Consider the following 10,649-nt stretch of genomic DNA (forward strand, 5'->3'; position numbering starts at 1 on the left):
GTTTCTGTGCCTTGGTGAATTCTTAGACTTCTTTCTTCTTAAGAGTAGATATGCACCTGGTATTTCTCATTCCTTGAGCTTTTAATGTCATCAAATGTGTCTGAAAGTTTCTCTAGTGTGATTTTGCTGGTCAATTCCTCTTGGGCATCTCCATCCTCTCACACTTTCCTCATTTCTGTAAATAAATCTGCCTTCACTAAGTTCTTGGAACTGGAATGGCAACAGTGTCAACATTCCCTAGTAAACTAATCATTCTTTAGCTCCACTGACATTCTATTTAGATTCTGCAAAGTTACTTTCACCATATAATAAAAGTGTCAGCCATAATATGTGCAATTCAAAGAAAGGGGATTAGTTTTATGTTGCTGCAGTAACATATTACCAAAAATTTGGAGGCTTAGAACAATACAAATTTATCATCTTTATGCTTTTGTGAGTTAGAAGCCTGACACAGTTCTCAACTGGTTAAAATCAAGGTGTGGGCAGGACTGGGTTCCTTTCTGGATACTCTAGGAAAGAAGAATCTGTTTCGTGGCCTATTTCAGCTCCTAGAGGCTGCTGATATGCCTTGGCTCTACCCTACCCCTTTATCTTCAAAGCTAGTTAACATTGCATCTTTCTGACCAGTCTTCCATAGTCACATTTCCCTCTAAGCTTGCTGTGGAAGATTATTCATTTGTAAGAGCATACGATAAGATGCAGTCACTTTGTTAAGCTTTCTTTGACTGTCACCTTCTGTCTTCTTCCTATAAAAATCTTGTGATTGGCCGGGGGCAGTGGCTCAGGCCTGCAATCCCAACACCTTGGGAGGCCGAGGTGAGCAGATCATGAGGTCAGGAGATCGAGATCTGGCTAATAGGGTGAAACTCAGTCTCTACTAAAAATACAAAAAAATTAGCCGGACGTGGTGGCGGGCGCCTGTAGTCCCAGCTACTCGGGAGGCTGAGGCAGGAGAATGGCGTGAACCCCGGAGGCGGAGCTTGCAATGAGCCGAGATAGTGCCACTGCACTCTAGCCTAGGTGAAAGAGTGAGACTTCGTCTCAAAAAACAAACAAACAAACAAAAAACAAAACTTATTATTACATTAGGCCCAGCTGGATAATTCAGGATATGCTCTCTACTCAAGGTTTGTAATTAAATTACATCTGCAAAGTACCTTCTGCCATGCAAAGTAACATGTTCACAGGTTGCAAAACTTAGGACATTGACATTTTGGGAAGTCACTATTCCACCTAACACAAGAAGTAAACACTCCGCTTTGACCACACACAACTTTTTGTTCCTAGGGCGAATAAAATAAAAGATGTTAAAGAGATGTTACTTTGTTCTATTCGTTGTACATTGTCAATGTGATCTGTACATAATTTCACACAGACCCGGGTTTCCTCCTAGCATCGCTTTGCTATTGCCATTTTTTAATCTCCTAATCGTAATCAATTTCACTTCCAGCATTCTTGTTTTTTTTTTTTTTTTTTTTTCCTTTGCTGCATTTTTGTCTTTGTTGGACCATTCCCTCCCTTGATTATACTTTTTGTCGTTGTTGTTGTAAAATGCCACATGGATTTATCACTGGGGGTAAACGAGGCAATACAGCTATGCACTGTGCTATCTGTGAATGCATTAGGTAAGAGATCCACAGGAACAAGCACTACCAGACTTTGAAAGTCTGTCCTCGGCTATGGTTCTCATTTACTATTTATTTACTGATTAGTGGATGAAAAGGCCGACAGTGAATTTTGCACTTTATGCAAATACTCACACTTCATAGACCGTGGAAACTGAAAATGGAACCATGTTGTTGGCAATTGGTGTCATGTACCTAAGCTGTGATAACAAATTTGTGCATATTGGAACTACACAGAGAAAGAACAGTCTGAAATATAGCCTTGACGGTGAACAAATGAGCAAGGAAAAGGGAGTTCTAGTCTTAGCCTATTATGAATTTAGATCTCACCTTGTGAAAATCAACTGACTTGTCTAGACTTCTGGACCTCATTAGTAAAATGCAGGATTTAGATGAAATGATCCTTAATGTCCTTCCAAATCCAAGTTTCTATAATTCTTTGACTAAAGTAAGACACTTTCTGCATTGGATGTGCTAATAATAGACTCTCACCAGACTGGAAGATGGTTTATACAATTCAGTGACAAGAAGATTTGTGTTCCTTTACACAAAAGAAACAATTATCAGTAATGTTTGTTTAAAAATAGATAAATGTTATGTTTACACTCTTTGATTTAAGCTGTAGTTCTCACAATAGGAATGAAAAATATGAAATATTCTATGTTAAGCATTAGCTATAAAACAATATCAAAATTTGGCATCATGACATTTGTGAGATGATTTCTGTCTCACCGTGATACAAACTATGATTTGTTACATACCCTGCTACGCAACCACTTTGATCTGGGCTCTAAGCAAAAGTTCACATTTTCTAATAAGTGAGTATAAAAATTATGATAATTTTGTTTTCAAATGAATGTGGGACTCTAGCAGTTGTACCTGTATAATGGCAACTAATGAATGAAAAAGGATGAAACATTCTAATAGGATTCCAATATATTGAAAGAGTAACTGTGTGATAGGTTTTAATCTTCACTTATACTATTTCTATACAGAGAACTCTTTTCAACTACTAGCCATAAAAAAAAAAAAAAGTGACAAACGTTCTACCTTCTGTACTACCTCACTCCCTCTCTGTAACCCCAGGAAAGTGTGAAATACCTTACCCGTGAGTTTGAGAGAAAAACATTGAACATCATGCTTTATCCTTTTCAGTTTGTGTTTTGGACTCAAACTGGCTGTTAAAGCATCCTCTACTACTCCATTTCCTAGCGTTTTCTGCAAGGTAGTTTCCACCCATGGACAAGGCCTATAGTATTAGAGAATGTTCACCTAATGCAGGAGTGGTTATGAGCAAGCCCACCTGCCCATAGGCAAATAGCTATATTCTCAATCTGTATCACTAATAAGTTAGCATTTGGGTCTCCGCCTTTTTGTGTGTCATATTTCTCAGTGGTTCTGAATTAAGGAGGAAAAATGTGATTTATTTACCACATAAATTCTCAATGCTAATGAACTTCCCAAAGTATAAAAATAATTGCTATGTCTTATTGCAGGAGAAAAGTTTCACTTAAGTTTTCAAGCTAAAAAAGTAAGAAAACAAAAGTAAATTGCCCAGGAACATGGGTTTCAAACATTGGAAATATTTTTAAGGAGAAAACATGTTTGCTTCTTTCGAATTTCCAGTTTTCCCAGGTGATAAGCTCCAGGAGTACAAAGTACATATCATTCTATGATTTCATCAAAAACTTCCCAAAGGCCAGGCGCTGTGGCTCAAGCCTGTAATCCCAGCACTTTGGGAGGCCGAGACGGGCAGATCACGAAGTCAGGAGATCGAGACCATCCTGGCGAACATGGTGAAATCCCGTCTCTACTAAAAAATACAAAAAAACTAGTCGGGCAAGGTGGCGTGCGCCTGTAATCCCAGCTACTCGGGAGGCTGAGGCAGGAGAATGGCGTGAACCCGGGAGGCGGAGCTTGCAGTGAGCTGAGATCCGGCCACTGCACTCCAGCCTGGGCAAAAGAGCAAGACTCCTTCTCAAAAAAAAAAAAAAAAAAAACTTCCCGAAGAGTGCCTTGTCTATTATCAATGTGCAAATAATATTGTTAATATTAATCTCTTTGTCATTGTCTTCCACTTCAAAAAATTCTGGGGTATTATTTTTCATATGAACCTATGTTTTAAATACTTTCATGCTAAATTTTATGATAAAAATGCATACAATAAGAGTGATTTCAAATTTTTAAATAATTGAGTATATTTTATGTCTATGTAGTTCACATTTCATATGTGCATTTAAAACAGGATTTTAGTTTTAATGTGTTTCTGATACTGATAATTATTCAGGAGGTAATAAGGTATAATATAAAATTTGTTTGAACTTGTTAAATCAAATACACATTTAAAGAAAAAGACACTTGAAAAAAATTAAAATTAAAACTAGCATTAACTATGTAATCAAAAACTTAGCCTATATTTTTATAATTTTTACTTTTTTCATTTATGTAAGTTGACAAAATTATTTTTCTCAATATAATACTAAAACTATAATTGCTCAAAAATAGTTTATCACTAATATGAAAGTCTGAATGCAATTAGAATTTTTAACGTATACAGTAAAAATTTACTCAAGAAATACGACATCAGGGATAAAAGTCATAATGTGTGAATGCAATTAATAAATGTAAATAATAAAAATTGTTTTTAGTATTTAGTATGATATATTATTTTGGTAATCTTTTTCAACATCCTTTAGTAGATTCACTTGATTACTTTCTTTAGAGTCTTCTTTCATCCCACATTAGATTCTCATATTTTCAAACCAAAGGAAAGGATTTTCATTCTTAGGAAATACTATTACAAACGTCAAGACTTAAAGTCTGAACAACTATACAACCACAAAATAGAAAACCTGGAGGAAATAAATAAATTTCTGGAAAGACACAATCTCCCAGTACTGAAACAGAAAAAAAATAGAAATGCTGACTGGATTAATAATAACTAGTAAGATTGAATCAAGCAAAAAAATACTCCAGCAACAACACTGATAAAAAGCCCCTGACCGGATGTACTCATAGCTGAATTTTACCAGATGTACAAAGAGCTGATATCAATTCTGCTGAAATGGCTCCAAAAAATTAAAAAGAAGGGAAACCTCCCTGACTCATATTATGAAGCCCGTATCACCCAGATATCAAGGCCAGCAAGAATGCAACAAAAAAAAAAGCAAATCACAGACAAACATTCCTGATGAATATAGATGGAAACATCCTCTACAAAATACTATCAAACTGAATTCAACAGCACATTGAAAACATAATACACTATGATCAGAGGCATCTTATTTCAGGGATCTAAGAACAATTCAACATATGCAAATCAATAAATGTGATTCACCCCATAATTAAAAACAGAAACCATGTAATCACCTCAATAGATGCAGAAAAAGCATTAAAAATGTAGCATCCCGGTGGAGGGGGCAAAATGTCCGAACAGAAACAGCTCTGGTCTCTAGCTCCCAGCGAGACCAATGCAGAAGGTGGGTGATTTCTGCATTTGAAACTGAGATACTTCACGCCAGTCAGAATGGTGATTATTAAAAAGTTAGGAAACAATAGATGCTGGCAAGGCTGTGGAGAAATAGGAATGCTTTTATATTGTTGGTGGGAGTGTAAATTATCTTGACCATTGTGGGAGACAGTATGGTGATTCCTCAATGACCTAGAACCAGAAATACCATTTGAGCCAGCAATCCCATTACTGGTTATATGCTCAAAGGATTATCAATTATTCTACTACAAAGAAACGTGCACATGTATCCTTTTTGCAGCACTATTTACAATAGCAAAGACTTCGAACCAACCCAAATGTCCATAAGTGATAGACTAGATAAAGAAAATGTGGCACTTACACACCATAGAATACTATGCAGCCATAAAAAGAATGAGACCATGTCCTTTGAAGGGACATGGATGAAGCTGGAAGCCATGATTCTCAGCAAACTAACACAGGAACAGAAAAGCAAATACCACGTGTTCTCACTCATAAGTGGGAGTTGAACAATGAAAACACATGGGTACAGGGAGGGGAACAATACACACCAGGACCTGTTGGAGTTTGGGGGGCAAAGGGAGAGAGAGCATTAGGGCAAATACTTAATGCATGCTGGGCTTAAAACCTAGATGACAGGTTGATAGGTGTAGCAAACCACCATGGATACCTACGTAACAAATCGCGCAAACTGCACATGTATCCCGGAACTTAAAGTAAAAAAAAAAAAAGAAAAAGAAAAAGATAGTATCCCTTCTTGAAAAGAGTCTTCAAGAAATTAAACAGCAATGTAATATACCAAAAAATTTATAGCAGCCATTTCTTACAAACCCACGGCCAACATCATATTGAATGGGCAGAAGTTGAAAGCATTTCCCTCAATAACTGAAACAAGACAAAGATGTCCACTCTCACCACTCCTATTCAACATGTTACTGGAAATCCTCACCAAATAAATCAGACAAGAGAAAGAGAGGAAAGGAATCCAAATAAGAAAAAAGGCAGTCAAATTATCTACTGACTGATGATGTGATCTTATTCCTAGAAAACCCTAAAGACTCTTCCAAAAGACTCCTAGATTTGATTAAAAAATCACTAAACTTTCAGGATACAAAATCAATGTAAAAAATTAGTAGCATTTCTATACACCAATAACAAGCCAGTTGAGAGCCAAATCAAGAAGACAATTTTATTCACAAATATGACAAAACAAACAAATAAATAAAATACTTAAGAATACAATTAAAGGAAGGAGGTGAAAAATCTCTACAAAGAAAATTAAAGCACTGGTGAAATAAATTGTAGATGACATAAACATATGAAAAAACTTTTCGTACTCATAGATTGGAAAAATCAGTAATATCAAAATGAGCTTTCTACCCAAAACAATCTACAGATTCAGTGCAATTCCTATCAAAATATCAGTATCATTTTTTCATAGAATTAGAAGAGCAATACGAAAATTCATATAGAACAACAACAACAACAACAAAAGCCCAAAATAACCAAAGCAATCCTGAGCAAAAGAAAGAAATTTGGAAGCATCACATTACTTGACTTCAAATTATAAATACAACCTACAGTAAGAAAACAGCATGGCACTTGTATGAAAATTGATGCACTGATCAATAAGACAGAATAGAAAACCCAGAAAAAAAAGCCTCCACATATCTACAGCCAACTGATCTTTGGCAAAGTCAGTAAAAACACACTTTAGGGAAACAAAACCCTGCTTTAAAAAATAGTGCTGGTAAAATTGGTCAGCAATATGCAGAAGAATGAAACTGAACCTCTATTGCTTACCACATAGAAAAGTTAACTCAAGGTGGGGTAAAGTCTTAAATGTATTACTAAAACCTGAAGCTATAAAAATACTGGAAGGAAACCTAGACAAAACTCTTCTGCACTTTGGCCAAGGCAAAGAATTAATGACTAAGTCCTCAAACACAAATGCAACAAAAACAAAAATAGACCAACTTTACTCAGTTTAACTAAAAAGCTTCTGCACAACAAAAGAAATAATCAACAGTGATCAGACAACCTAAGAATAAGAGAAAATATTTGTAAACTATGCATATGACAAAGGGTTAATATCCAGAATTTGCAAGGAACTTAAACAACTCAACAACAATAACAAAACCAAATAACCCCATTAAAAAGTGAGAAAAGGGCCAGGCGCGGTGGCTCAAGCCTGTAATTCCAGCACTTTGGGAGGCCAAGACGGGCGGATCACGAGGTCAGGAGATCAAGACCATCCTGGCTAACACGGTGAAACCCTGTCTCTACTAAAAAAATACAAAAAAAATGAAAATATACCCAAAAAAACTGGCTGGGCGAGGTGGCGAGTACCTGTAGTCCCAGCTACTCGGGAGGCTGAGGCAGGAGAATGGCGTAAACCCGGGAGGCGGAGCTTGCAGTGAGCTGAGATCCGGCCACTGCACTCCAGCCCGGGGGACAGAGCCAGACTCCGTCTCAAAAAAAAAAAAAAAAAAAAAGAAAAAGTGAGAAAAGGATGTGAACAGACATTTTTTTTTTCAAAAGAAGACACACTAATGGCCAAGAAGCATATTAAAAAATGCTCAACTTCACTAATCATCAAATAAATGCAAATCAAAACCAAAATGAGACACCATCTTATGCAGTCAGAATGGCTATTATTAAAAAGTCAAGAAATAATAGATGTTGGTGAGGATACAGAGAAAAAAAAAGGATGCTTATACACTGTTGGTGATGTGTAAATTAGTACAACCACTATGGAAAACAGTATGGACACTTCTCAAAGAACTAAGCATAGAAATACTATTTGATCTAGTAATCTCACTATTGGGTATCTACCCAAAGGAACAGAAATCATTATATCAAAGAGATACCTGCACTTATATGTTTATCATAGCATTCTTTACAATACCAAATATGTGGAACCAACCTAAGTGTTCATGATCAGATGACTGGATAAAGACAATGAGGTACAAATATACCATAGAATACTACTTGGTCACAGAAAAGAATGAAATCATGTCTTTTGTGGCAATAGGAATACATCTGGAGGCCATTATCACAAGTGAAATAACTCAGAAACAGAAAGACAAATAGCAAACGTTCTCTTATAAGTGGTAGGTAGCTAAATAACGTGTACACATGGACGTAGAGTGTGGAATAATAGACACTGGAGAATTTTAAAGGGTTTGAAAGTGGGTAGCAGGTGAGAGATAAGAAATTTCCTAATCAGTACAAGGTACACTGTTTAGGTAATGGCTTCACCACTATGTAATATATCTAGGTAACAAAACTGCCACCATACTCCCTAAATCTATAAAATATAAAAACTAGTTAGATATTAATGATACATCATATTATCAAATATTAAAAATAAATGCAATATACTATAATATACTCTTATTGTAAATCATAATTGGTAAGTATCTACTTTTCAATGACCAAATGAAATGACCAATGACCAATGATAGCCAAAGCAATCCTGAGCAAAAGAAACAAACCTGGAAGCATCACATTACCTGACTTCAAATTATAATACAAGCCTACAGTAAGAAAGCAGTGTGGCACTTGTATGAAAATTGATGCACTGATCAATAAGACAGAATAGAAAACCCAGAAACAAAGCCTCTACACATCTACAGCCAACTGATCTTTGACAAAGTCAATAAAAACAATGTTTTTTAATCAATCACACAAAACAAATGAGTTTATTATTTAAAATATTTATTTTGTCAATATTTTAACATAATAAATATCAGCATAATTTAAAATTTAGGTATTTATTTATGCAAATAACCCAGAAGCTGGTGAGAGGCATGAGGGGTATGTAGTATACCTGTCACCCCCAACCTGGCTGCCAGGCACTGAAGAACAGCAACAAGGCTTCTCCTTTCCCTGACTATAATGTATGGGAAAAACATACACTTGAGCAGAGCTTGTTTCATTCGAGTTTCCTAAACTCTTCTCAGTATTATATTTGTTATTATTTGGAAGGTGGAGCATTCAGTTGTTCATTTTAACATTACTTTTTTTTTATCCCAGAATACAATGTTTATATCCTTATATATAAGCATTTTTTAAGTACAAGTACTTATTTAATGATCTTTCCCAAGGAAGCTTTCTTAGGAAAATATTTTAGAAATACATTTTGTAGGAAGTTAATACTTTTTGTTAAACTCTGCACTTCAATTCTGCTCCCACTGGGATCTTAGCAAGATCTTATTGGTGTATGTGTTTAGTATGATATTATTCTGTTTGCATAAATAATTTTATGTTTCTTTTATTTTCTGATACATGGTGATTAATACAATTCTATAGGTTTTGTGTTAATCGTGTAGGTAATATTTTACTATCTAACCAACCTAGAGCAAGTTTGAACAGAATATTCTAAAATCATACTGTCATGCTGTTATCCCTACAATAAAGAGGTAAAAATGTACACTCTAAATTGTTCTTTTGATGATATAAAAATGCACACTGCTTGAGCTGACATAACTCAATTGCCTATGTACGTAGATGACTTTGCGGTAATAAAAAGAAAACCCTGGAGCATTTAAATGATTTGCTACATTCATTTAAACAGGTTATTCAATAGTACCTAGTCATACATATTCATTCTTTCTGCTCCTGACAGCAGGAATAAAGGTATTAAGTTTTTATAGTGATTTTTAATGCAATAAATTTGTTATTTTTTTTTCTGTTTACAAAACTACTCTCTGGGTGATTGCAAGTATTATAATTCTATATGGTTACCTGTTTATTACAAGAGATACTTATCTTCCCACTCATAAGTGACCATGCTTACATTAACCACACTTGAAAAGTAATATTTTTATTCATTTTAGTATCAAATTAGAAATCATCCATCTTACAATATCTGCCAGCAAAATGTTTCCTCTCTCTCTTAAATCAGTAATTGCAATGTATGATTAACTTATTACTCTTCATTCTTCAGGCCTGGCTTATCTCTGTTGTTATTTTCTTGTTTCTTATTCATGTGTGTACTATACTTATTATTACATGTATTATACCTCAGCGATGGCAATATAATTAATACTCCTGTTATTTTTAATCATTTTAATATGCTGATACTTATGTCTATTTTATTGTTACATTGAGCATAAAAGGGACTAGCAAAGAATTACATAATTTTTTTTTCTAAAAATGTTTGGTATAAATGCACAGGACTCGAAGTCTTAGATCTTTAAAGATACTGTACACAAGTGCTTCAAGAGTGAAAATTAAATTTAATTTTAAGAACTTAAAAAAGAGGGAGCTTTAGATCAGCTTAGTTAAAATATAGTATATTAATATTGAATTTTTTTTTTTTTTTTTGAGACGGAGTCTAGCTCTGTCGCCCAGGCTGGAGTGCAGTGGCATGATCTCGGCTCACTGCAACCTCTGCCTCCCAGGTTCAAGCAATTATCCTGCCTCATCCTGCGAGTAGCTGGGACTACAGGCACATGCTAATTCTTTGTATTTTTAGTAGAGATGGGGTTTCACCTTGTTAGCCAGGATGGTTTCTTTTCTTTTCTTTT

Source organism: Piliocolobus tephrosceles, chromosome 3, assembly GCF_002776525.5.
Source record: "Piliocolobus tephrosceles isolate RC106 chromosome 3, ASM277652v3, whole genome shotgun sequence".
NCBI classification, from domain to species: Eukaryota; Metazoa; Chordata; class Mammalia; order Primates; family Cercopithecidae; genus Piliocolobus; species Piliocolobus tephrosceles.